This window comes from Gymnogyps californianus, chromosome Z (genome assembly GCF_018139145.2).
Source record: "Gymnogyps californianus isolate 813 chromosome Z, ASM1813914v2, whole genome shotgun sequence".
Taxonomy (NCBI): domain Eukaryota; kingdom Metazoa; phylum Chordata; class Aves; order Accipitriformes; family Cathartidae; genus Gymnogyps; species Gymnogyps californianus.
The window spans coordinates 64,248,208-64,275,834 of record NC_059500.1 but is presented as its reverse complement, the minus strand read 5'-3'; positions in this window follow the sequence as shown (position 1 = coordinate 64,275,834).

Here is a 27,627-nt window from a genome sequence, read left to right as displayed (position 1 = left end):
TTCTTTTTATTATTATCTCCACCCTTGTTTACAATTTACCTAGCATAATTGTTATGTTTCTAGCTGAAAGAAAAGGGGGAGCTAGAACCACACAATTGTCTTTCCATGTCCAATCTTCCTTTTTGCCCCTGGTTGCTACATGGTGTTTTTGAAGGGATGCAGAAATGTTAACAAAAATATCCATAGGCCAAAAGCGTCACTGGAAAGACCACATTTTGTAATGGTTTAGATCTTACAGGGTCTAATTTAAATAATAAATAGATCAGAGCTGTTTGTGATAATGACTACATTTATGATTCAAAGCATCTAGGGAAAGATAGGTAATCAAAAAAGTGGAATAACTTGTTGAGTTTTCTTTGAGTTGGTGGGACAGTGAGTTTCTCTACTAACCACTGAAGAAACTGGAGGGAGTATTGGCCTTATTCTATTGAATAGCACTATGGTTTAAGTAAGGCCAAGGTTTCCCAAGTTTCCACTGCCTGTGTGATGCCTAGTACTCATTCACATTAAGGCCAGTCTACCCCATTCTGAGGGTGAAATGGCTCTAATGTGGGAGTAAGTGGTATTTACTCCCATTTTTAGGGCCTTTTTTTAAAACTAGAGCACCATATACCATTCTTTAAGTAAACCAGCATCAGGCCCTGGGAATTGAAGCATATCAAAACAAACACAATAACAACGATCCTGGTGGTTTGGCCTGTGCTCAAGAGCGAATGTGTGGGAAAATGAAATAATCTTCAGGCTGACTGAAGATGATCTGATGGAAAATAATGGGTAGGTAACTCAGTGATTAAATTCTTTATAAATCATGTATCTTCCCATGAATGAGTTGCTGGAAGTCCATGACACGAGCATATCCATCAGTTCTCCTGGAATGGTTATGACATGGTGTCCAAACTTGGCACTTTCTTGGTGTGGCATTTTGTCTAGCTTTTGAAGGGTATATTCAGGTTTCCAGATTCATGGGCACAGTCCTGTCATTGGAGACTGGCATTATAAAATGGCAGCAGGCAAGACAAAGGTGCTTGTTCTGCTTTAATCATTGCACAGGTTTTGTGGCTGCAGTTTTAGAACTCCTTCTAACCCCCCTGAGATGGCTGGTCACCATTCATTTTCTTCGTGTGTCATGAATATCAAACAATGAAAAAAAAAAAGCCTACAGGACTGGAAATGTTCAAACATTGCATAAAAGTTTAAGAAGCACTTTATTTGTCTAAGAATGAGAGACGCTTAATGTAAATTACTTTCCCGTATCAAAATGATCCTGATGGACCATTGGACTTCATGGTCCCTAATTCAGCAAATAACAAACAAAAAGAAATGATATTTCAAGACAAATGTTTGTTTGACTCTTGTTAAGCAGATTTTTTTTTTTTTAATGAGTGAAATGCTATAAATGCTTTATTTATGTTCAATTATATTCCCATGTAGGTTTATAGGCATACTACAAAGGATTTTCCGTGCATTCCTTTCTAAGGTGAATGAGTCAGTTTTAAGAAATTCTTAATGAGTCACAGGAATACATGCATTGTTTTATATATAAGTCACTACAAAATATGATCAAACATTATTTTTAAAGTTTAAAAATTTCTTAAGCAGGAATATTGCAAATATATGACCACGATTATGCATCTCATGGCCTTCTGCCTTCTGGTTATTTACTGCTGCTATTATGGCTACTGCTGAAGAATAGGAAAGGTGTAGATAAAAAATTTATAATCTATATTTCTCAAATTTATGAATAAGAAAATAACGGAGTTCTTAATTTCAGCTAGTTAGGAAAGGGGTGCTATTGTACAACACTGAGCAAGTTACTTTGCATGTTCTGGTACATTGTCTGTTTTAATCACCTCACTTCTCTCTGAAATGCCAGCCAAAACAAACTCCATTACTTCATTTCATTTTTAGGGATTTATTACTGCTGTTAAGATTAAGAATTCAGCATCCCTTTTAGATATAAGCCAAAAGCATTAAATAACCCCAGAGAATACTGTATTATCTTTTGAGCCCTCACTCCTTAAGATGATGTCGTTGAAATGATTATAGCAGCCAGACCTGGGACTGACAAAAGGAAGGGCTGATTTTTGTAGAAATTACATCCCGACATCCTAATTAAGACCTTCCTTTCTGATATCCAGTGGTATGTGGGGCAGCTTCCTTTCTCCTCTTTCCTTGATACAACATGTTGAAGAGGAATGCAAAGGCTGGGTGTGACCTTCCCAACATCAGAGTGAAAGGAAGTAACATACCAAACAGATGATTCCATAAGTGCTGTTGAATCTAATTCCACCTCCACCCTTCTGGGTCACCACTCAGCAGTATTTCAAAAGGCTAAAGTCAATAGTAATAACAAAAAGTCTATTCAAGATCTGTCAGTATTAGAAGTGGAGATAGAAGGAGAGCTAATTAAAAACTGAATTTATTGATATGCTGCATGTTTTATTTTACTGGGTAAGCTGTGCTCAGGCACTTTGCAAGTTCAAAAGGTAAGGAGACTTCTGCACCAAGAATGCACTGGGAAGTGCTGACTGCAGCCCATCTTTATAGAGCTAGGTAAACCTGTTCAACATGAATAACAGTGCTTATTCTCCAGACAGGCTTTATTCTGAACTCAGTAGTGTGAGCGTCCCCATTCCTGATGGTACTTTCTTTGAGGCAGACGATGGAAATTGAGAGGTTTACATCTTTTATAAACCCTCCCCCTGCAGCTCTCTCACATTTCTCATATCTGATGCTGCATTCATTTATGTGTGAAAAACTTACAGCTATCCAGCAGATACTACTTTTTGACACCACCTTCCTGGAAAGGAGTGATTAGTCAAACAGCACTCCTGATGATACATTCATGGAGGTAGGGGTGTGGAGGGGAAGATAACACCAGCTGCCTTTCTAGGCAGAGCTACCTCTGCATAGTTTTGTTGCTTTCTGGCTGCACTTCATGTTAAGCACTTCAGACTGCCTTCAAGTTCCCTTGGCATCAGGAATGGCAAGGGGATTAAACTGAGGCTTAAATGCATTGCGTGGGCATTGTCTAAATGAGCATCTATGTACTTGTGTAAGAAGGTGTGCAGGGCTGTCCAGCTGGCAAACCCACTCCGTGTAGTGGTGGTTACCGCTGAGCCAAGGAGCCTGTTCAAATAACTGTCCATGTGGCATAGCCTGTCTTTAATGGAATTATTGTGGCCATCACAGAGAGACCCCAAACCCATGCCTGGCAGTGTAAATACACAGGACAGAAAGGCTGCCAGCTCAAGCATCTCACAGTTGAAGTTTAATCCTTCTGTGCAACTGCAGGGGAGAAGAAGTTGTTAGGTCTCCATTAACTACCTCCTGAGAGGAGGAGGCTTGTCTAGATTGAGGCCAATTGCTCTAAATGATGAGCCAGCCGTGCTGTGCAAAAACCATGCAGCTAACCACCCTTTGACCATGCACACATGTTAGCACCAAGTGCCCATTCACATCTGCTACCTTCTCTGTATGCTTTGGTACAGTATTTAATTTCATGGTAATTTGTTTCTCTGTTTCCAAATACATATTTTAGGATCCTGTATACCAAAGTTCAGAACAAAAATTTGTTTTTCACAATGTTATCCAATAAAATCACAACAGTAGCTGTGCATTTTATGAATGCTCAATAGTTTTTTGAAGAAGAAAATTAGCCCTGCACTCTTGCACAATGTGACTATAGTGATGATGCATTGTGCATGAATGATGAAAGAAAAAGATTTGGCAAGGAATTTAAAAAAAATGTAAAGATGAAAAGTACATTAAAAGTTTCCTTTCTAATCTTGAGAAGATATATAAACATAGCAATATTAAGATGATTGCTTTGGGTTACTATAATTTCAATATAATTTAATCTCCATTTAAAATATCTGCATATTTTTGTATGACAAGCTTTGATAGCAAAGTCAGTGACAATGAGAGTTTGATGTTTTACATATGGACACTTTTGCTTATAGCTCAGTGATGCCACTGTGAGATATCTTGTGATAATTTGTCTGAGAAGGAATTACCTTATAACATTTAATCATTACTTCTTTGATGTGTGGTGTGGTTAACATGCTTAACATACCTGATTCAAATAACTTAGCCTTGATACAGAACTATCTCATCCTTTAAGTCATATTGATTTTTGCCACAGCAAAAAGAGCTTGCACTCCATAATGCAAATATGTAGAAAATGCAGATTTATACATGTCCACAGATATGCTGAAGTTCTCTAGAGATTCAGGACAAATACTGATATCTGAAACCAAGAAATATGAATTAGAATAAGCATTTCACAAACTTGATGGAAGGAATATAAAGAATAAGACAACATACCATGAAGGTACAATACATGGTACAAGGTCAGCTGTAGGAAATGCACTGTGTAATTCCTATGGACTGAAATTCCATATCTAAATAACATGATTTTAGAATCTGTTTTACAGCATCTTTCAACAGCAAAGATGATAGCAGCAACCATAAAATAGAAGGGAGGCAGACAAGGTCACAGGACCACAGAAAACACAGTGACACTGGAAAATCTCAAGTGCTGCTATGGAAGAGAAGAAGGAATTACTGAGTTACTTCTAAGCAGTACACACAACCAATTTCAAGATGCAAGTAAGGCGGCATTAAGGTTTTCTGATTTGTTTAATTAGAGGGAGAACAAAGTCAGTTTGTTTAGCCATAGATAACCAGGGTCAAAAGGAACACTCAGGAGAAACAGAGTTGCTACGGAAAAGCCAGATTAATTGTTTCAACTGGTATTGACCATGGAGAAGGGCTCTTGCCCCACAGTCCATCACTACAGGAAGAGAGAATCTAGGGTTTTACCTGTCAATGTAGTAGTAAGTTTAAAAAAGAAAAGTTTTAGAAGGCATTGATAAAATTAATAGTAAAAAAATTGCTGGGTATTCATGCAAGAATTATAAACGGACTTTGATATAAATATTTATGTCACTTAAACATAGTTCAATAGGCGTAGAAGATGAATAGCATGGTGCTAGTCTTTAAAAAAAGGTGTGGAGAAATATCATTGAAGACATAGACCAAAAAGCCTGGCTTGTGTATCCTGCAAATTTATAACAACTGTAACAAAACAGTAGAACTGAACATAAACCATAATAAAATAGTAGAACCAAACATTTACCATAGATATGTATGACTTCCTTTTGGAGTAGGAAGGGTGGGTTTTGCAGGCCATGCCTCACAAACCTACTAGAATTCTTTGAGGGAGAATTTTTGTCCATATGTATATGATTTTTGTCCATATGTCCAAAATATAAGTATGAATATAAGGAAGGCTTTTACATGGTTCTTTATTGAAGAATAATGAACTCAAGTTCTCACAGGAAAAGAGACCTTATTTTTCTGTGGAAAAGCAATCGATTAACAGATAAGAAATAAATAATAACAACAAAGAGTCATCTTTCACAGTAAAGAAGATTGCCAGCAAGAATGAAGGTCCACCTCAAGCTTCTCTAGTACTGACAAGTGTTGACCAGCTTGCTCTTAAATGATCTGGTATGGGGATAAGTTGTGAGTTGGCAAAGTTTGCAGATTACACATAGTTATTGGGACAGTCCAATCAAAAGCTGACGGCACAGGGTTGCACAAAGATCTTAGCGCATTGAACAACAGGATGATAAAAGGGCAGATTAATTTTAATGCTGGTAAGTACAAAGTAATGTACATGGGAAAAAATAGCAATTATTTTAAGTACACAACAGCCTCTAAATTAGCACTCAAGAAAGAGATTTTTGAAAATATTGTTTCACTAGGGATTAAACTCCCAGTAATACTCTTAGAAATTATTACTGTCTTCTAGTTATATGGTGTAAGACTATAAGAAAGGCATGGTTTCCAGGCAGAGGTATTAGCTTTGTCAGTAACTTAACTGTGAGAGTTCTCAAATATTAACAAAGAAATAGAGAAGGAAAAAAAAACCAACCAAAACCAAGCTGCACTGTGCTACTGCAAAGCCATGGTTTATCTGTGCCTTGAATATTGCATGGAAACCTGGTCACCCTATTTCAGAAAAGTAGCAATAAATCTAGAAGATGGGTTGAGAAGGCTGTCAAAGCTGAACAGACATATGGAATTACCTGTCTGAGGAGAAATAAAGTGGGAATCTTCATCTCAGATAATGACAAGTAACACATGACTGTGGGGGATCTGATAGAAATGTTGAAATCATAAATGGCACAGAGAAGGTGAGTAGAGCATGATTTCTTACAACGTAAGAGATTGGTGGGGTCAGGTAAAAAGTTATAACCAAATGAAAAGGAAGCTACCTTTCCAAAAAGTATATAATCAAATTAAGATGTCTGTTGTAATAGATCTGTTAATAGTACAAATGGATTAAAAATGAGCATGGGCAGCTTCACAGATCGTAGTGCACCATTGGCGCAACTTCCGGCTTGACAAGTCCTAAATCACTAACCAAGAGAAGCTGAGAAGATATATAAGCAGAAAGGTCACACTTTCCTTGCCCTATTTGTCATGGTCCTAAGCACCCACTGCTGGCTACTATCACAGTCACTGTGGTGGGTTAGACAAACTGGTGTCTTAAGCCCAAGTAAGTGAATAATTTTAAAATCCAGCCCTGGTAGTGGAAAAAACAATCAAAGAGGCCTTATTCTGCCAGTATTCAAGCACTATGACTCATTTTTTATCTAGTGCAATCTTCATGCTAATTAATCATAAGGGTTTCTGAACAAATATTTGCATTTTAATAAGAATGACAGAAATTTGTATGTTGAATATGATCTTGATTCTTCCTGTGCTCAGAGGAGCTGACTCACCAGCTGATGTTAATATCCAGTTTGTACTTAATATGATCAAAATATAAGGGTGTAAAATTACTCACATTACCACTTCATTAATTTACATATTAAATGTTCCTCATCCTACTGCTGTGAGTGAACAAATACAGAAAATGACAAATAACAGAGAAGAGACAGTGAAACTTTTCTGCTCTATTACTCTATCTAAAACCATGCAGACATAGGGACAAGGAGATATTGCTTTCACAACAGATTTTAAGAGAAAAGTGTAGGTATTAAGCCAATAGCAAAGATTTTTGTTGTTAGTAAATTTTAAATATTTGCATTTGAAATCACTGAAAAGGTAATTTGGAGTTGGGAAGGAAGTGCAGCTTTCCTCAAAGCAGTATTTGCTTGCATTTGCCCGGTAAATCCAGTCCTTATAGATCTAGATGTCGTGAAATCGAAAGTTGCACTAATGCCATGTCAGAATGCCATGCTAGAAAATCACGTGCTTAGTCATTGTCATCTGGAGAGGCAGTGTACTAGCTGTCTCCTGGGAAAGTCACAAACCTAGAATGGCCTGTTTTTCATAGCCTATCTCCAAATGGAAGGAACCTCCCTTGTATTTCCTTGCATATTCACTCAGTAGTGTCTTGCATGACATCTTTAGATCGAAGCATCTAATGATGTAGCTTTATAGCATAAGGGACCAAGAAAAGCACCAGACATGTCCAGAATTAGCCATGCTTTGCAGTAACTGAAAGGTGTGTCAGTAAGGGGACAACTTCATTACATTTGCTGTTGTTGTGTTCTCTGCACCACCATTTACAGTAGGATAAAGAGAGCTGTGAGTTTGCCGAGAGTTTCTCCTTCTGATGTGGGGACGTTCAAACTTTGCACTGGGCTAAATAACTTTGCAAGGTTCAGAGGCTGTGCAGAATTACTCCCAAAGTGTATGGAGGAGGAATACTATATATATGTATATACTTATGCACTCTCTTTGGACAGCAGAAATCTATGGGCAGAGGGAACTGTTGATGCCACCAATTTGCCTGTAGAGTGACAGGGCCTCCTGATGGCTCTCAGTCTAAAAAGTGACCAGGGGTTTGCTGTTGCTGGGTAGAATAGGGAATGGCCTTGCTCAGGAGAGAAAAATCTCCTGAAAAATATAGTCCTTCTGAGAGAGGCAAGATGGCGATTCCCAAGATTAAGTCCCTGTGGCAGGGGCAGATGGCTGACTTGTGTCTACCTGCTTGAGCAGAGGTGAGTTTAGTCCTTTCAGATTCACTCTCCTTCCGTGATTACAATTTTCTGCCCATGATGGGTCACTGAGTGCAGCGTGGCAGCTAAGGACAGTTGTGCGTGAGGGAGTTGTGGGTATTTCATCTCTCCAGGTCCCCGCCATGTTATATCAGGCTAAAGAAGTGGAGAGAAACCGTGCCCTTGTGCTAGGCTTGCACCAGTTACCAGCACCCCTGGAGGAGTGAGAGGGCTAGAAGAGAAGCTCGTGTACCCTCAGACCATTATGAGTTCTGCAGGTGAGCTTTATATTTGATATTTTTTTATATAAGGGTTTGTATGATTTTATATTTTTAGAGCCCAGGTTGGGTTGAGTAAGGGCTGTGATTTCATAAGAGTTCTAAGCAATTTTGGATAGTTTCCACGAGCTATACTGAAAGCCACTACTGTTTATAATTCTAACATGTACAACATACATATTATGGAAGCAGATAAAATTGTTATCTGTTTGCTACGAGAAACCTAGGCAAAGACCTTCAATACCAGAAAATGCTTAAGTTTTCAGTGTGACCTGAAGAAAGAGGCTTATGTCTTGATCTCCAAACCACAGCTCCTGGCTCTCATGCGATGGCTTTCATGTTAATTGTCTCCTCAAGGTTATTTCTCAGGCTCTTGGCACTTCTTGGCTTGTTACTCAAGCCTAGCATTGTCTTTTGGTTATTCCTGCTATTCATCTTCCTACTCTTTATCTTGGCCTCTCCACTCTGTTTCTCATCCTCCCTCAACAGAGTTGGCATTACTACCTTCCCAAGCTTTTCTCTTAGAAGCTCTGACAAATTTTTTCATCTCCCAAGGCACATCTATTAATTTCCCTAGCTGTTTCCTTATCTCTACCAAGTTTCTCACCTGTTCATTTCCCCAGAGCTTAGCAGTGTTACAGCACACCTCTTAGTTATTCCAGGACATTTCTTACCGCCCGCCATACCTCTGCTTCATTTACTTTGTCATATGTTCCATCTGCCCATGGATTTAATCTCTCATGATCCATTTCTTCCCTCTCCCAGCTGGTATGGGTATAGTGGAGCTGCTATGAGAAACCCCGCTTTGCCAATTCCACTCAGTCAGAGCAACTAACGTTGCAAGTGGGGATGGATAAAACAGGTACTTATAAGGTCTGCTGTGTTCAGACAGTTCAGTCTCCCAGCCTTCAGGGACCATAGATGGGCAAGCAGAACACCCGAAACACTGGCCTGTGAATGTCAGTAGGACAGGAGATAGGACAGTTTCTGTCTATGGTTGTGCAAAGAGATTTTTTACAAATGAAAGAAAAATGTATGAACGTAGATGGAATCATATTTGCAACAGCAACAAAAGAAATCTCTAACAAGTTTTCACCATCATTGCACTGCTTACTGTATTGACTCTCCCAGACAGCCTGTCCTAAACCACACAAAAAACCAAAGAGACATGTCTGCCTGTGTTCAGGCGTGCACTTTCATTTGTGATTTTACCGGTGTCCTTTGACAGCTCCAGAGAGTGAGGTGACTGCTGAGGCCAGTTCCTCTGGAAACTGCAGGTTCATGTGCCCTCTGCACCCTTTCCAGATCTGCGGGCGGTGTTGCCTCTTCTGTATCCAGAGCTGGTGTTACCCAGCCACACCAACATCTTTAGCAGCAGGTTCAGTTACTCTGCAGAAAACCAGCTTGTGGGTTGTAAGTCTGAGCAGCTCAAGGGCCTCCCTAGGCTGGTAGGCATCACTGCAAGTCGACAACATGCAAGTGCGAAGAGTTCGACTTCAGTCTTTGCCTGGGGCCTCCGTGAACTTTGTGCTTTCTCTAACTGTTGCACTGCACGCTCATGTTGTTCAGAAGAGGGTATGTACCGATCTGCTTCTGCTTGCTGCGCTGAGACCAAAAGTCTCCTTGCATCTTTTTCCATTCTCCATTGCAATTCTGCGCTCAGTAATTGTTTCTTATTACCTAATGCAGTCTGTATTGAAGATAAAAGGTATATGCTATGACCAAAGGCTGTTAATTTCAGCTAGCTTCTTTTCAGACAAGTTAAAGGATTTTCTGCATCATATATTTTCACTGTAGCATGCACTGAGTCCTACTCATCAGAGTTTACCGTGTTCGGATAACCTGCTCTTGGAATTTGCGTGGGTTATGACTTTAATTTGCTTATTAATGAAGAAGCAGCAGCACATCAATGGCATTTGTGCAGATGAATCCCTCTCCTATGATGAAAGAATTTATCTTCATATTCAAAGAATGCAATTGTCCTGAGTCAAGTTCTGCTAATCAGAAACTATAAACAACCCAGCTCTAATGAGCAATACTAAGTGGGAGGGGAATGCAGGTAATCAAAAGAATGCGGCTTTGCAAGTGAAGCGCCTGAAAGTACTGAAGTGCTTCTGTGCAGCATACTCCTGGTCTGCATAAAAATAAATAAATATAAATAAGAGTATTTTATTTTTCTCATGTAGGAGTTGCAAAGTACAGTGACTCAGTGGTATGATTAACAAATTTTATTCTTGGAGACAAAAATAACATGCAATCATCCAGCAATAAGAAAAACATTTGAAATCAACCTTTCCTTGGTAATCTCATACATATTGTCATTTCTTGCTTTAGGCCATATAAGAAACCTCTTACTAAACGAACATTTTCTGGAAGAGCAAGCTTTCTATCTGAATCGGAGATCTCAACCTCCTAAGTTAGAGGCAGAGCAATAAACTTCCACTTGGAGGCTTTGTTCCACCTTCTCTCTGATAGTAAGAAACTAAGTGAAGCCATCTCTGAGAAAGAAGCAGAAACAAAACCAGATGGCAGGAATTGTCTCCCATACGTCGTGGTAATGTTCCCACTGCTTTTACTGATTAGTGTTAGCTGCAACTTGATGCTGTGATTTGTAATTTTGTTTCTTTGGCAAAGCTAAGTGGACCAGCAAAGAAAGCATAAGATCAAAGTAAAGCCTCTCAGCATCTGATTCTAGAAGGTTTTGGAGGATTTTTCAAGGGTCCTCCAAAACATTTTAAAAGACCTTGCTCTTTCAGTGAATATCCAGATTACAGAAGTTGTGCAGGTATAATACACTGACTTCCTTCATATAAAGTGTAGGGGTTTTTTGTCCTTTAACACCATTTGCAGTTGGGATAGGATGGTGAGATTGTGGGAAAAAAAAATCAAATTTGCAAATATATTATTCAGAGTTTACAAAGATCTCAAAATAATGAGTAAAACAGGAAAAGAAAATGAATGATCTACCTTTTGGATCTAAAGTGCTTCTACTTGTGATACACATACATCTTCTTAGGCAGTCACAAGGGATGGGTTAAAATTTTAAGTGATCAGTAATAAATCATTGTCTTAGGCCATTGTTCAACAATTCAGAAAAATTAAACCTTTTGGTGCCTTGGGGGCTAATTTTCCTCACTCACAAACATGAACCGGTTGTCTTAACCAATAATATTAAGTAGACAAAAAGGGCAGCATACTTAATTCAGGATGACATGCAAAACAAATTCCTCAAATCTATCCATTTCACAGTCCTCAGCTTTGCAGAGGCAGTGGCCAAGCCAGTGCCTCGCTTGCCTTCCTCCAGCCACCCCTCACCCCCAGGTCCCCAGGCCAGGAGCTCCTCCTGCCCCTGTCCTCCCAGCAGCTCCCTGCTCGCCTGGTTTGCAGGCAGACCTGGCTGGCCTCTGCTTCTGGGAGGTGGGGAATATTAGGCATCAATACCCAGATCATATACAGGAAAGCATTTTTAATGGTGAACAATACTGCCAAAGTATCACCATGCAGAGGTTTCATCAACACTCCTCCTAAAATCCCTGCCGTAACAGCAAACAAAGGTGTCTCCTGCAGCAGCCTCCTGGGAGTGCCTAGCTCCAGAGAAAGGAGCAGCCAGCCTCAGCACCGTACCCTCTGAGCTCTGTCTCTCAAGCACACACACACAAAACATGATTTAGCTCCCGGAAACAAACTCTTGTGTCACATTTTAGGTTTCACGGAGGAGTGATTTTGAAGGACTTCCAAAGTAGCAGGGTTGTTGGTTGGGTTTTTTTTTGAACTCTTGACTGGAATGTCTAGACCAGGTTTCTACACTGTACAAACACAAGACTCCCTTTCATCTGGGAAGAGGAGTCTGGACTGCTGAACTTTTGGCTGCCACTTCTGAATCTTCACTGGCAGTGAACTCTATGATTTTGCTGGTGAACGTTGCACTTGGCAGAAATACATAGAGGAAACTCGTATCCTTGAACCTGTATTTGATCCAAGTGTCTTCCAGCAGTTTACAATCAGCCACCAGTTCTCAAAAAGTCCTGCCTAAGCTGCAGCAGTGCTTTGGGAAACAATACTGAGCTTTGTGTAGGATTGACAAGGGACCACCTAATGCTGCATCTAAATGCTAATGGGGGAGCAGTAAGAGGTACAGAAGACTCATTTATCTGTGCCTGTCAGTTAAAGGTAGTTACTAGCGATGTGACAGGGTAACACCAACATGGTCTGCATACAGAAAAAACTAGCCTTATAGTTTGGACCACAGAAAGTATCATTTTACAAGAGAACTGCTTTTGCCTTCATGTACCGCTTGGCCCTGTTTTGGAGTTGATAGTACTATTGCAACTTTTTCTTAATGAGTAGCTCAGCATCTCCTGGAATCTTAGGAAGAGCCCTCTGAGCACATGAAATATTTGGTGCACTAGTTCTCATGAAGAGTATGCTTTTGCTTTTTTTCCATGTTGAAGGACTTTGATATCTCAACCTGGTAAATTCTGCAATTCTTTTTTGAGGAAACAATGTTTTGAAAATTAATAATTCAACAAACTGAAAAGCAGGGCTGCCAGGATTACTCAGCTATTGCTGTTGTGTTGTACGGGCAGACTCACATGCACTGCAATTTAGCTGCCTTGAGCACAGTTTACAGATTGGCTGCAGTGGTGCAGGACTCATTTTGGGCTCAAAGACCTCCCTGGGAGCCCAGGTGAAGAGGTGGTTGGTGCCCAATATTAAAATTAACCCTAATGTGGGTTTGCTATATAGAGACCTCAGTGTTGACACACAACCTGAGGCAGGGAGGATGGGCTGGTAAATGCAGTCTGACAATGCAATGTGCTCTTGTGTAGGTGGTAAGGAATATGTTCAGCCCTCCAAAATAGCCATGCAACCCTTGAAAAGACAATGGGAATTTACACATATAAGTGAGAGAGCAGTTGAGCTGAGATACTGGAGTTGTGACATCTGCTTTGAGTTTTTCTTCTGCTTGGTTACTCATGGTCTTCCATTAAAATTTGTCAGGAGTGCACACAGTGGGGCTGTGAAAGGGGAGATGAGCAAATCCCTTCTTCCTGATGGAGAAGTCAGCCCATGTTGGGCTGTGTGGTGGATGAGTCTTCAGCTGAGGACTCCCGCAGTTATTGCCCAGCACCACTCCTTCTCTGTATGTTTTCTACACCTGTTTTAATTACCTAGACAACAGGTATGACATTGTCTTGCAAATGCGTGAGTTCCCAGCACAGGGCAACAGGAATCTGGGCAGGAGTAAAACACACTTTTCTCTAAACCTTTGCCTGAGAAGTGGAAAAGGATTGCCCATCTGCAGAAGAATCCCAAGGACCTCAAGGAAGCTTCTCCAGCAATGTGCAAGGACTTGGGCTCCGAGCTTATGTGTCCTTATTGTGCGCAACAGCAGTAGCCTCCTGGCCATTATTTATTTTTGTTGCACATGTGTGAGGAAGAACTCAATACCTTTGGATCTTGTGGTTTACACCAGCATTATTAATATCTTTTCCCAGGCCTTTACAAGCTGGGAAAGTCACCTTGTATTCAACCAATACTGGGTGTATCCTGCTTCAGCTATTGTCAGGGAGCCAGCATTTCATCACTTGGCAGGCACATTACAGTCACATAATGGAGGCAGGAACTTAGCTGAAATAAAGCAATGCTGTGAGCTTGTCAGAAATGTAAATGATATTGCACCTATTGTCAGCGACGTAGCCTCCATTGTTCTCACAGTTGTTTCCCAGCCGAAAAAATGCTGGGGAGCCTGCATGATGAAACCAATGCCTGTTTACTGTAACATGTTCCGTCAGGAACAGCTAACTGATCTCATGCTGCAAGTAGCCTACATCTGTGGCAAGGAAAACTGAGTACTGAAATGCGGTGTTCATAGCGCTGCAAGGCTGCAGCTGCATAGTTTCCACTGGCTGTGTCAGCATCATATGGCAGGCTGAAAATGCACAGTTTACTGCAGTCTGGGGGAAAGGTGGTTCCTCCTGACCTGTGCTGGAAGTAAAGCTAGAAGGGTCTCGCCAGCTTTGGTCCAGAAAAGAAGGATTGGTCTTCATGGGAAAGTGAAAGAACAGGAATTTAGATGAGAGCCAAGCAAAGAAAAAACTCTAGCCCCACTAAGTTCACAAGGGATTTCTGGGTACAGTTTGTTTAGCTGTCCTGAAAGAAAGGAAACCTGAAAAGACGGTGGTTTTTAGAAACTAAGAATAAATATGCAGGCATGTTGACAGATGTGGTACTGGAAAAGAGGTGAGATGCCATTTTCTGCAAGTGTGTTACTTTCAGGCACCTTGCTGTGAGTATTTTCTGCATTTCAATAGTGTGATACAAGCATTTCCCATGATGCTTATAACGCAAGCCTTCAGGGCTTGCTCACGAGGACAGGACTTGCTTGTGTGTATGAATTTGGCTGAGCCTGACCACAGAAGAGAGTCTAACTCAGAATGTTCCTTATGTGAACTTTAAGATGTTGGAAATACTTCTTATGCTGAATGCAGAAGAAAGTACCTTGATTAACTTATTGAATAAGTTTTTGTGATAGTTCTTGTTGAAGTGATAGGTGTTTTGACCTTGCATGTTTTTAAACCATTTAAAACAACTCAAATTTCAAATGCGGAATTGCTTTGGAAAGGAACGGGAAGATTTCATCTTGGAAATGTCAGATCAGTTGGTTTAATAAATGTAAATCTCTTAATGAAGGTGGTGTTTTAAAAATTGAGAGATCCTTAAATGCCAGTCCCTTCCCACAAGCAGTTTCTGCTTTGATGAATCCTTGCTCTCTGACAACCAAATATCTTGTCAGAGAACATCCAGTCTGTTGTACCTGCGAGCACTTCTGTTGTTCACAAGTACCTCAGGCACTCAGTCAGTAGGTCATAGAGAAGAGGATGAGTTAGTGGGTCATTGCCCCTTGGACAATTTTTTTTGGCCAGTGGGTACTAATGCAAAAGAATTAAGGAAAGTTGGCAAAAAGAGACAAGGGAGAATAATTTCCCAGTTGCTCTTCTTCCTCATGTGCTCACACAATATAAAAAAGAATGCCACTTTTTTGGATTTCTTTCCCTAAAGTTCCCCTCTTCATTCATCCCCAAGTTTCTTTTACGCCTTCTCTCTACTGGTCGGTGTTTCAGTATATCTCAGAAAATTTAGTTCTGCCTATTTCATTAGGACAACAGCAGTGCTAAAGTCAGATGCAAGTAATGACATCGTGTATATATATTGCAGAAGTACTGCTCATCACTTTTTAGAGAAGTTTCCCATGAGGTAATGGCATGAGTCAGCGTGGAGGCTGTACAGCGCAGACACAATCAAACATGGGTAATTTGCACAGAGATAAGTGCGATTTGTTTTGTGTCTGTTGTCTTTGACCAGTTCTCTGATCATACCAAGACTTGTCTTTTTTTTTCAGCAGTGATGCTTGCAAGAGGAATAAAAAGGTAGGGGTACAGTTCAGTGGCTGCACATCCCTGGAAGAAACTGCAAAGACTAAGCTAAGGAAATTAGTTAATTGTAGGTACCTGCCAGACAGTGGGTGCACAAGCTCAAATTTCGTCTGTGGAAAGATGCAAGCAACTTTTAGCAACCTTGGTGGAGGTGACATGTTTGTTCCTGGTTTGGTAGGAGCTGGCCTGGATATATGAAAATGCTTTGTTGTAAGAAGAATCCTTTTTTATCAGAAATACCTCCTCAATCTAACAATACAACACATGCAAAAATACCCTGTGTATCAGTCAGGTCTTTTTTCCTTTCCATTTAACTCCCCTTTGTCTTGCTAGGTGTGAATGGAGCCACTCTCCTCTGAGTCCCCCTCCACTTTGGGCTCCTTGGAGGCAGGGGGATGAAATGCAAGGTGTTGCATTCACATCAGGTTGGTATCGGTCTTCTTGATCCCTCACCTTTCCCCTTCCTATAGCATCATGATAAAATGTAGCAACTATTTATTTCATGGTAGATCTTCCATGCCATTCATCTTAAGCCTGAACAGCAGAGACACAATACAGATATGCGCTTTCGTTATTCACAAAACCTCAACGCAGATTACTTTGTGATATCACAACATTAATTTTTTTTTATTTAAAGCACAGTCTTCTACTTATTTCTAGAACCCTGCCCTATAATGGGTCACTTGTCTGTAATTTGCATTTTAAACCTGTCATCAGAGAACTGCTTAGCAATACCTGTTGCAGGTATCTTTCTGCCTCCATCTCATCTGCCTTTAATCCACTGAGTGGGTGTTTGCCTTTGATTGTAAGAAAGTTCCCAGAAGTATCACCTTTCATTTCCAAATACCTGGAAGGTAACTTCCAGTCGTTTGACCATTTTACCCATCCTGCCCAAGCTTAAGGCCAGGTCTAGAAAAGGAGATTCTGCAATATTCCCAATGATGATAGGATTTTGGGGGCATTTCTTGACCTGGTGAGACTGCATAAGAAAATTTACAAGGGGATTTCCTTTTTGCTTGTGTGGATAAAATTGCCAGGTTGGGAAACTATGATCTCAAGAAAATGGGAGAGTTTATTTCAATGTTTGAGCTAAGATATAAATCCCCAGTCCCTTGAGGAACTGGTAATCAAGTCCAATTGCTTAAGGCTTTGCAAAACTCAACTTTTTCCACATAAGAAAAAATAATTCACAATTTCATTGGTTACGTGAACATTATTTATGTGATTAGAACTTTTGGTATATGATGGATGGAAGAAAAGAGAAAAATGACCACAGCAAACACAGAAGCATGTGAATACACAGTAGCACTAAATACTTTTGGTTAAACGTGTCTGGGTTTAGATTCATATCCTTGGACAACCCCAACGCATAGTCCTCTTAATTCTGGTCAAAATGATCCTATTTATCTAAACTGAATGGAAATGAATGCTATTAATTGAACACAGATGGAGTTTTGTTATATGATCCAGAGTAAAAAGGAAAAGACAAAAAGGGCTATTGAATTACTTTGAAAATGATCTTAAATATTTTTCTCATTCTTTACATGAACAGCAAACATCACTACTGTGTTCTTTCATGAAATTTAAAAAAACCCCATGATCGTGGGTGCTGTGGAGCTGTAGGTTAGGCGGTGCTGACACCTCCTGTTCAGCTCTCAGCTGACTTTTTGCAGGGTTGATGAGCTCCATTTGTGCCACAACCAGACCAAATGTGAGAGAAAAGCTGCATTGTGCCAACTGCATCTGCCAATGGGTAGGTTCATAATTCAACTACTGAACATGCTTGTATTTAAAAACAAACAAACAGCTTACAAAGAGAAGCAGGGAAGAGTGCATTAAAAATGTATTTACTGTGAACATGCCCTTCAGCCTCCCATTAAAGTGTGCGTGTTGGGATTTGTTTATCTCCAGTTGCTGTGCGATGTTTTCTTCAGACTGGCAGACGAGGGTTTTCTTTTTGTGCCGTTGGGCCTGGATCCCATGCAGGAACGTGATTATGCTAAAAATCTGATCAGTAAATCAAAACTCCACTTGAACCTGAAAGAACAAAACCACGGGTATCTGATTGCAGCTTGAGGCAGAGTCGTCGTGGGCTCTTTGAACCCTGGTACAACATGAGATACGTAAGGAATCGCACAGACTCATGAATTTTGAACTTTTGTACTTCATCCATTGACATTGGAATAATTCACAAGCTGGAATTAGGGTTCACCCCCCCACTTTGGGGTGAGCACTGCTGTGCCGTGCATGCAGTCACCTGGTGAGGGGCACCTTTCTCCTCCCCTTGTGGCACCCGTGTCTCCTCCCTCCTGGCCCAAGGGTCTGCATCCCCTTGCTGCTGCCCTGCCCTCACTGCTGTCCCAAGGAAGCATCCTCTCTCCTTCCTTGCCCCACAAACAGCCCACCCCTTGTTCCCTCACTGCAGGAGCGGGGATCGTGCTGCCATGTGCATATAAAAGGAGAATCTGCTCATGCCATTGTGGCAGAGGGCACTGTTAAACTGGCTCACCCTCACTGTCGGTGTTTTGGAGGAAGGCCAGTGCGAGGGACAGCAGGCAGAGGACCAGCCCCTGTGCTTGCACCGGCAGGGAGCAGGACGCGTGCAGCGGCTCTCCGAGCCAGCTCTGCCGAGTAGATAGCAGTGCTCCTTCCATGAAAAGGCACTGGCTGGTGAGAACAGCCATGCGAAAAATTATGCAAAGACTTAGAGCAGAGCTCTTGCAAATAAAATTGCAGGCAAGATGTTGTGATTTGCACTGGCCCTGAACTACAATGTAGGTCTGCCTCACATTTTCCCTTGAAAAAATCAACCTAATGAATTCTACAGTGGCACTTACCTTATTACAAAAATGACAGAGCAAAACCCAAATAAATGCCATCCTCTGTTCCACTGTTTCCATACCTGTCGTGCAAAGAACATTGAAAGGTGGTCCATAGAGTGCTTTTCGAAAGTATAAATAAAACACCACACTTGGGCTTTGGATTTTAATTTATTGCACTTTGATTGCTTTCATTTTATTTGTTTTCTTGTATATGAGGAAGGGAGAGAGAGCAAAAACTGTGTGATATTAGAATGTATCTATACATTTTTTTCTCTTTCCTTTTGCACATAAGTCATGAAATGAATAAAATGAGGTCAAATAAAGTTAATAAAATTCAAATTTAACCCTAATTTCTACTAGCAGCAGCATATGCAGCTCTTCCTTTATGCCCATGGATTTTTTCCCTCAGAAAAATCAGGCTATCTTAAGAGTTAAGTAAAGCTGATAAACATTGTTTAAATCATTGCAAAGGGTGTGTAAAGAGATTTCCTCTGGGATACTGGCAGAAACTATTTAAAAGTTCAAGGAAAGAAGCTTCCACAGCTTTCCTGGTGAGACAGTCCTACAGCTCATTAGCGCTCATTGAGTCTTTCCTGCTCTTTAGGCCCACCCTTCCTTTATTTTCTTATAGTGAGATATTAATTTGCGATAGTAAAGTATAACAGGAACAAGTCATGTTTGCAGCAAGTCAAAACCCTGTGTAATTTTGCATACTGCTACTAATGTTTTCTGCTATAACTTCCAATAATTCTTGCTGACTAAATTACATTTTTGTCCTGCTCCATATGGCAGTGCTTTCTTAGGGAAATGAAGTTGCTTTACTTGGCTTGAAATATGAATAAAACCTAACAGAAACCTTTCCCTGAACCTTTCTTCTCTGTCTAAGCCTACTTGCATGTATAGTAATTCTGTATAAAGGTCACTTCCAATTTTCTTCACCCTGAAGGCTTCCCAGTAAAACCTCAGAAGATGTCCTGACAAGTTCTGCCTGACATCTTTGCCTCCAGTTTCAAAGCGATGATGACACCACCGTGTTTGCCTCCCTGGGAACCTGGCAAAAGCACGAGTGTGCACAGAGTCTTCACTCATTAAAACATACAGAGGTGTCATACAAAGGAGCCTTTTCCACTTATCTCCAGATAAGATTTTAAAGAACAGAAAGGGGGGGAGAGAGGAGAAGACCTTTAACAGATTGTCTTTTATAGTAATGATTTCTATAGGACTTCCATCATAGCGAATCTCAAGTTTCTTAAAATCTTATGGACTGTTTAATCACACATGCACGTATACCATCACCTGTTAACTGCATGCAAGCTGGAGACCAACCTAACACAGTCATACAAAGTTTGTGAGCTGCAATGCCGTGAAGTGCAGTCCTACGGTAACCTCGATGACACAGGTCACGAAATGCTGGCACTGCTGTCAGGGAGTGAAAGTCATCTGACTTCAGTGGAAACGCGCTGACCTGTTTCCCAAGACAGTTTGGCCTGGAGCTGGGTTTCTCTGCAGAGTGCACAAACCAGTTTACGCTGTGCGAACTGTCCCGCAGGAGCAGACGGGTCCTCGCCACACTGCCCACCCCAGGCCCCTGTGTCCGTGTCCCTGCCACTGCTGTCGCTCGCTGTGGTCTGGCTTCTGGGGAGTGAAATACACGTCCCACAATTGGTTTTTCGTATTCTGTTTAACTCTTTTTTTTCAACAAAGCACCTTGTTACATCAGATTAGTGAAAGGAATCAATTTGCCAGTTGGCCGGTTTCTAGCATACACTGAACGCAGTCTTGAATAGTTCCCGTAATATTAATGTATGGTGTCTTTGTCCTCAGGGCATTTGCTATTGCCAGATGTTTCTCCCTCCTCCTGCTGCGTGAAGCTCAAAATTGCAACATATGCTGCAAAACACATTCCTTTGTTTCTTAAGTCCTGAACCCACCTTTTCACCTGATGTTAATCAGCATAGCTAAAATCAGTCTAAGGCAGATACTCAGCTCTTCTGGAGATAATCTGCCACGCGGCTTGGTCTGCCTGGTTGGTTGCTCCTAAAGCCCTTGCAACAGGATAGATTTCTGTGCAGCCCTTCCTTCTCCTCCACAAGTATGCAAAGCAGAGCTTGCGTCTTCAGAATCAGGGCTTTAGCAGATGGGGGAAAATCTGCTTAACGACAAAGACAAATAACAGATAATGTAACGCAGGAGAGGGTGGAAATAAAACATACATTTTACTTTTGTAAAAGGACAAAATTAAAGCTGTATGTATCCATATTCAGTTCCTGAGCCTGCCACTGCCAAGTGAAGTGGATTTCGTGCACCGAAGATACCTGAGCAGCAGGCAGTGAACATCTGAGGTGGTGAGCGCGCATGGTCTTTGGAACCACAGATGGACTTTGGGGAGCCATGTCTACAGAAGGAGTCACCACTGCCAGTGGCTCATCACTGCTTTTCTGCCCCGTGTTACTACACAGCACTGGCAGCCTGCAGCACAGTTCATGTGCTGCTCCCTTACCTCCCACAGCGACCAGGAAAATCAGGTGGGGCGGTCTGAGCAGCAGATATTACTGCCAGGCCTGTTTTCCCTCATACAAAGCCCTCCACCAGCAGAAGACTGAAGGTAGCAACCCTGGGCTGGGTGCTGGTGAGCCTCTGAAGGCAATCACCTCCCTCCCAGTATGCCGGGAGCTGGCAGCATGAGTGATGGCCCTAAAAATCTTCTTAATTGGCTTTTCTTCGAGAGCAGTGCTCTGCAAAGAGTACAGCACTGAGAAAGGAGAGTCTGCATAGGTCTGTGGTTGAGTTAGGGTCAATGGATTGTTTCATGTGTGTCCTGTGGATGAGGACTGACATGTTTCAGTGCTTTTAGTTTTTTAAACATCAGATGAACACTAAGTTTTCAGATTTTCTGATGTTTTTATCTTTGAGAATCCAAAGCCTATTAAAGATAAGCTTTCTCCTGCTCTGCAAGTGGTCACTAGCTATTTCAGTCCAGGAGAAAAAAATAATTCATTTAAGAAAAGTAATAATGACTCCTTCTCAGTGTCTGGTTCTCTTACAAGTGGAGATCTAAAGGCAAGTCCTAACTGTGGTCCCCTTACTATCTGAAAAAGTACTTGCTTTCTTAACCCTGGTGCTTGGTAATAACAAACAATAGTTTTGTTATTTCTTTTTTCCCTTTTGAAGGCTATTGACAGTTTTCTGTTGCTAAATAAAAAGAGGATTTTCAGTTCAGCAGACTGAAAAATGAGGCACTGTACCAATCTATACTCATAATCAAAATGAAAAGTGCAAAACAGATCTTAGCAGCTCTTGTAATACCTATAAGTGCTGCATTTCGCAAAGGAGCGATTTTGTTGGTACAATAACACTTCATCATTTCTTGAACAAAGCCTGTAGGGTGATATAAGGACAGGTAAAATAACGCTTTATCTCTGCAGAAAGGGTATCCAGGGCCCACAGAACATTTATACAACTGCAGTTCCTTAAGACTCAAGGACATTTTAACCAAGTCTCTTTCTTGAGGGGAATCTTGGAGTAAAATATTAATTGGCAAGTTGTATTGTAAATACATAGGTAGCTGAAAATGTTAAATTGTTTTAAGGAGTCTTGATGTTTTTACAACGACCTTTTATTTGAAGTGATGGGAATATTGGAAAAACACTGCTACAAAGTCTAGCCAGAATTTTAATGAATTTGTCTGAGCTGTGCTTGCATCTCTTTCACATTTGTTTACACGGAAAGTCAGGACCACAGACCGTACTGTGTAAGTCTTCACTGAAGCAGTAGAAAGTCATATCCTTCCAAGTCCAGGAGGGTGGAAGCCTAACCCATGGCTGGTTGTAAGCGGTTCCTGCTGGGACTGATGTTGCTGAGCATCCTCCTCCCCGGGAGGATGCAGATGGATGAGGCGATGGGAGGCAGTGCACCCTCAGCATGTTTGGGGATGACACCCAGCTGGGGAGGGCTGTGGGACGCTGGAGAGCCGGGCTCTGCAGAGGTGCCTCGACACAGAGAGGAAAGGAGGCAGCATTGTATTTATTGTATTTATTAAATAAATAAATACAACTCCTCCACTTTAAATTTTTTTGCTTACCCCTCTGACTGGAAAATGAAACCCAAAGATGTTATTTAAGAGACCAGTCACCACGTAGCAACAATATACAACTCTTGAGTTCCAGTTACTTCTTGAAAGCTGACGTAATACAATTTAAAATAATATAGCCCCGTGTCTGGATAACAATGAGGAAAGTATGTCCTCTTGGAAGATACTTAAGGAGGGAGAAATTGTTCATTGTGAATTATTTGCTTGATTACATTTAATATTTTATACCCATGTGAAATTTGGGATCATGGGGTGCATGGAAGCTCATACTTTCATGCAAGACCAATTTCTGTTACTGGCAAAAGCCTGTGTGACTGAAAGAAATTTGGCATGAGGAAGGCACTTGGAAAAAAAAAGTTGATAGCAAAGTGATGAAGTCTCTCTTGTCCACCCTTGTTGCACCATGTGATCCCATTAATTCCAGTGACGTAGCATGAGTAAAACACCCAGTACTGGATTACTTTGATTTGCATAAGAACCATACCACACACTAGGGAATGAAGAGGTCAAGAAAAGGAATATTCCACTCCCCAAACTCCATTCTTTACTGCATGATTTGCTATGGGTGTAATAGGGAATTATTTCTTACCTTCCTCAGGCTATTTTAATGAAACACTTTCATTATACTGTTATAACTATGTGCATGTGTACTCTTTTTTATTATAAAAGCAGATTCATGTGAATTTCAGTAATGCTGGGTCCTTCTTTTCATCCATAATTAAATCAGCATTAACCTCTTCCGTTCTACAACAATAATACTGGCCCAGAGTGAATATTTAGTGGACTAAAAAATGTTTTGATTTTCGGTTTGAAGGTGTGTGAAATCTGGTGCAGGATCAGACAAGGGGTGGAACATACTGTGGTCCCTGTGGTAAGTGACACATTCTTCTGTGCGTCCCCAGAGGTGGTGGGTTGAGCTGATTCTGGTTAAGGAGTTCTCTAGACCTACCAGATGCTCTGAACCCCACTCTTCTTTGTATGGTTTAAATTTTTGTCCATGTTGAGATGAAGCATGCTATGATAATTGAATTATCTTCAGCAAGCAGTTATTTCCCAGGTGAACGTGTATGACTGATAGCTGTAAATCAGAGTGTAATTGTTTCTTATTAATCAGCAAGTTTTGGAAAATAACCTGACTTGCCAAAAAGAAAATCAAGTTCAAAGCCATGTGTGGTTTGGGGTTTGCTTCCTTTCCTCCTGATGTGCCCAAATTGGCCTGTTCAGCATGCAGCAACACGGGGCTGGCTCTCTGTGTTGCTGTGATGTCTACCTGGACCTGCGGGTAGGACATCCACCTGCAGATGCTGCCAGAGTGACTCCCAAATGGGACTGTTACTCTTAGCCACAGTCTGTTGGTGAGTTTGTCTACACTGGTTATACTTTTGTTTGTATGTTGCTTCTAAGCAATTTAGCCATTAAGAAAATTACTAGCAAGCTCATGATAATTTATACAGTTGCATAATATTTCTCATGTGCATAATGTAATTCACTGATTTTTAAAATAATTTTACCTTTTCCAACTGGGGAAATTATTTTATATCAACTGAGATAAGCAATGGTAGAGCCACGGGTCACAAGTTACTACAATTTGTACAAGTCCAGAAATTCTTGGCTTTGTTTCGAAGAAATATTTCTTTGACTATTTCTTGCCAAAAGTAAGATGACAATGGGTGTTCCTTCTTCCCAACCGCACCTCAGCTCCGATGTCCACAAAGGCTTCACCCTGCTGTCATGGTTTAACCCCAGCCAGCAACTAAGCATCACACAGCCGCTCACTCACTCCCCACTCCCAGTGGTGTGGGGAGGAGGAAAAAAAAGTAAAACTCGTGGGTTGAGATAAGAACAGTGTAATAACTAAAGTAAAATAAAATACACTACTAACTAAGAATAATAATAATAAAATAATAATAATAATTGTAATGAAAAGGAATATAACAAAAAAAAAAGAGATAACACCCAAGAAAAGACAAGTGATGCACAATGCAGTTGCTCACCACCCGCTGACCGATGCCCCAGCAGCAATCTGCGCCCCCTGGCCAACTCCCCCCTGTTTATATACTCGGCATGACGTTCCATGGTATGGAATATCCCTTTGGCTGGTTCGGGTCAGCTGCCCCGGCTATGCTCCCTCCCAGCTTCTTGCGCACCTGCTTGCTGGCAGAGCATGGGAAACTGAAAAATCCTTGGCTTAAGATAAGCGCTACTTAGCAACAACTAAAACATGAGTGTTACCAACGTTATTCTCACACTAAATCCAAAACACAGCACTGTACCAGCTACTAAGACAAAAATTAACTCTATCCCAGCCAAAACCAGGACATATGCCCAGGAAGACGGTTTTCCAACAGTTCTTTTTTATTTGCAGAGCAAGTTGTTTAGCAAAAAGTTTCTGCTGTCTGTCCTCATTCACCGAGTAGGGGGAAGTACTTTTTTTTTTTTCTGTCAGACAGATCTTATCTTGAAGATCAGAGATGAATTTGTGTTTCTGCTGATTTTCCACTAGAGACCTCCATTAGCCCAAATAACTAGTTGTTTGGTAGTTATGATTACTGGGCGTTACTCAAACAGCTGAGGAGGATATGGCCTTGCCAGTTGGCCTCAGGGAAAAGGCGGAGTCCCAGGTCAAAGGAAAATGTTTCTGTGAACATTTTTTTTTCTCAGAGAAATTGAGGTTTATCCAAGCAGGTGTGTTGTGAGAACCTGAAGAGGAAGGAGTTTTTATGCCTTGAAGCAATGGCACAGAGATGGCAGGATTGATATGAGCTAGAGTATGTCTACTGTTTTCATAATGCGCCCATGGAGAACTTGAAAGAAGGCTTCCTCCTTCTGAAAAGACCAGCCCGTGTATGTCCAGCCGTCTTGCATTGATGAGCATAAGTTTACAGTTCCTGTAAACTGAAGAATCTGGAAATAAGATTGCCAGTTTACAAGAATCGCAGTAATAACAGGGGGAGGGTGGCTTCCAGCGGCTGAGGTCAGAGCAGGAGAAGCCTGGACTTCTTAGATTGTTTTGCTGGACTACTTGTTTGATTTGAGGGCCAAAGTACTGCTTCCTCTAATGAAACAAATCAGCTAAACCTGCAAGAGCTGTCAGGACTCAGTAAGAATTCTGTTTTAGGTTTTTGCAAGTGATTTATCCCTTGAGTTTGAATTCTTGGTTTCTTGGGTACACACTCTGAACAGTTAGAATAGCTTTGTGCCTTTGTTTTGGCGCGAATCTCATCCGCTATATTATCAACACCAACACTTCCTGTGATTGAAATTATGTTTGCAACATTCTCAACAACACTAGCATTACCTTTAAAACACATGCTGCAGTGTGATAACGAAACAAAACAGCAGTTATCTTTTACAATCCTTAATTCTCTTGAGTGAAAGTAGCTAGGAAGCTGAAAGTACCTGAAATACACTAAAATAACCCTATAAAGTTGTTAATGCATCATTGCTATAATAGTTTGAGTCTCATCTCCTATTCTTGCAACTGTGGTTGCTGCTTGCTTGAAACCATTATTTATCTATTTGTCTAGGAGGCTAAAATGTAGTTAAATCAGGAAACTATAGCTAAAACAACTGATTTTGTTCAATATATTTCTGGAAATTATACACTCTACTTGCTGCAGCTAGACCTTATTGCAAAATGAATATCTGGGCTATTTTACTTGGATTTCAGTTTCATACAGCTCTTTCTGATAATGTGCAGCACTATTCTGGGAAAAAAAAAGGCTGTATTTCCTTTTTTTTAAACTGCTGTTGTACAGTGTTAACTATATGCTTTATGCTGAGTAGGGTGTAAGGATGAAGATGGTCTTTGTATTTACATTTATGCATGGCTGTTGTTCAGCTGTGCTTTCTGGGACTGACTCCAAGCTTACACTTAAATATGCGTTTCAGTGCAGAAAAGGCATGATACAGTGGGAACTCAGGACAGGGACTTCTTTAGCCTCATAAGTTCACAATATTGTCTGCTATTTAGACAGCTGTTTGTGTCTTCATATCCTTTAAAAATCTTTCATGGTTTATCAATCAATAATGATTTGCTTAGTGTGTTACTGATCCTACCAGATAGAGATCACTCTTAGAAGGTGGTGAACTGGAAAAATACTTGTTGCCTATTGCAACAGGCAAAATTATGATGATGTATTTGAAAGCACAGCACTGAGTATAGGGGAAGGCTCTTTCAAGCAACTTTAAACGTCTCGGTGATGGTGACATACTTTAGCCAGATGTGCTAGACTTGTATCTAAGTGAAAAGGCAACTGGTAAAAAACCCTCTAAAAATACATTTGTTGTTTCACGGAATACTAGAATACTATACGATTTATTCTCAGAAGTGTTCATGATCTCAGATTGTGAATGATCAGTGAATGTGAGAAACCAGGCTGTTTTGGTTGAAATTCAAGTTTTTTGCCATGTTTTGCTTAAAAGGGAGGGTGGGCTCTTGACCTCTACGATGTCTTTTCTGAGGGAATGTGTATACGTGTTTCAATACCATTTGTTAACTTTGGTCTCGTTCAAAAGGGATTTCAAAAGCAATCTTGCTTAAAAGATATATAGTAGCCTGAGGACCAGGAAATAATTTGGTGGGCTCCTTGTCAAGGATTTTTTGGCTGCTCTTGGCAGTAATTAAAACTTCTCTTGGAGCTATTTTAAACAAGGGAATTAAACACAGGGAATCCAGAAAGTCTGTGTACATTTGAAGGTGATAAGCAGGTACTTCCAATGGTGAGGACCGAGACACATGGTCTAGCAATGCCCAGTTATCATTTTTCATGTCCTTGAGTGCTACTTTTCCTGACTCTCTGAGGCCCCTGGTGTTCAAGTTGTCTTTCAAGAGTGTCTGCAAGGGCGAGAACATGCATCAGTTTGCCTTACACAGATTTTTGTGGGAGCTGGAGGTGATCAGTGTGTGTCAGGGAGAGCTTTATCACCTCTGTGAGGCTGTTGACTGCAAACAGTGCAATATTCCTCTGTCTTGGGAACCAT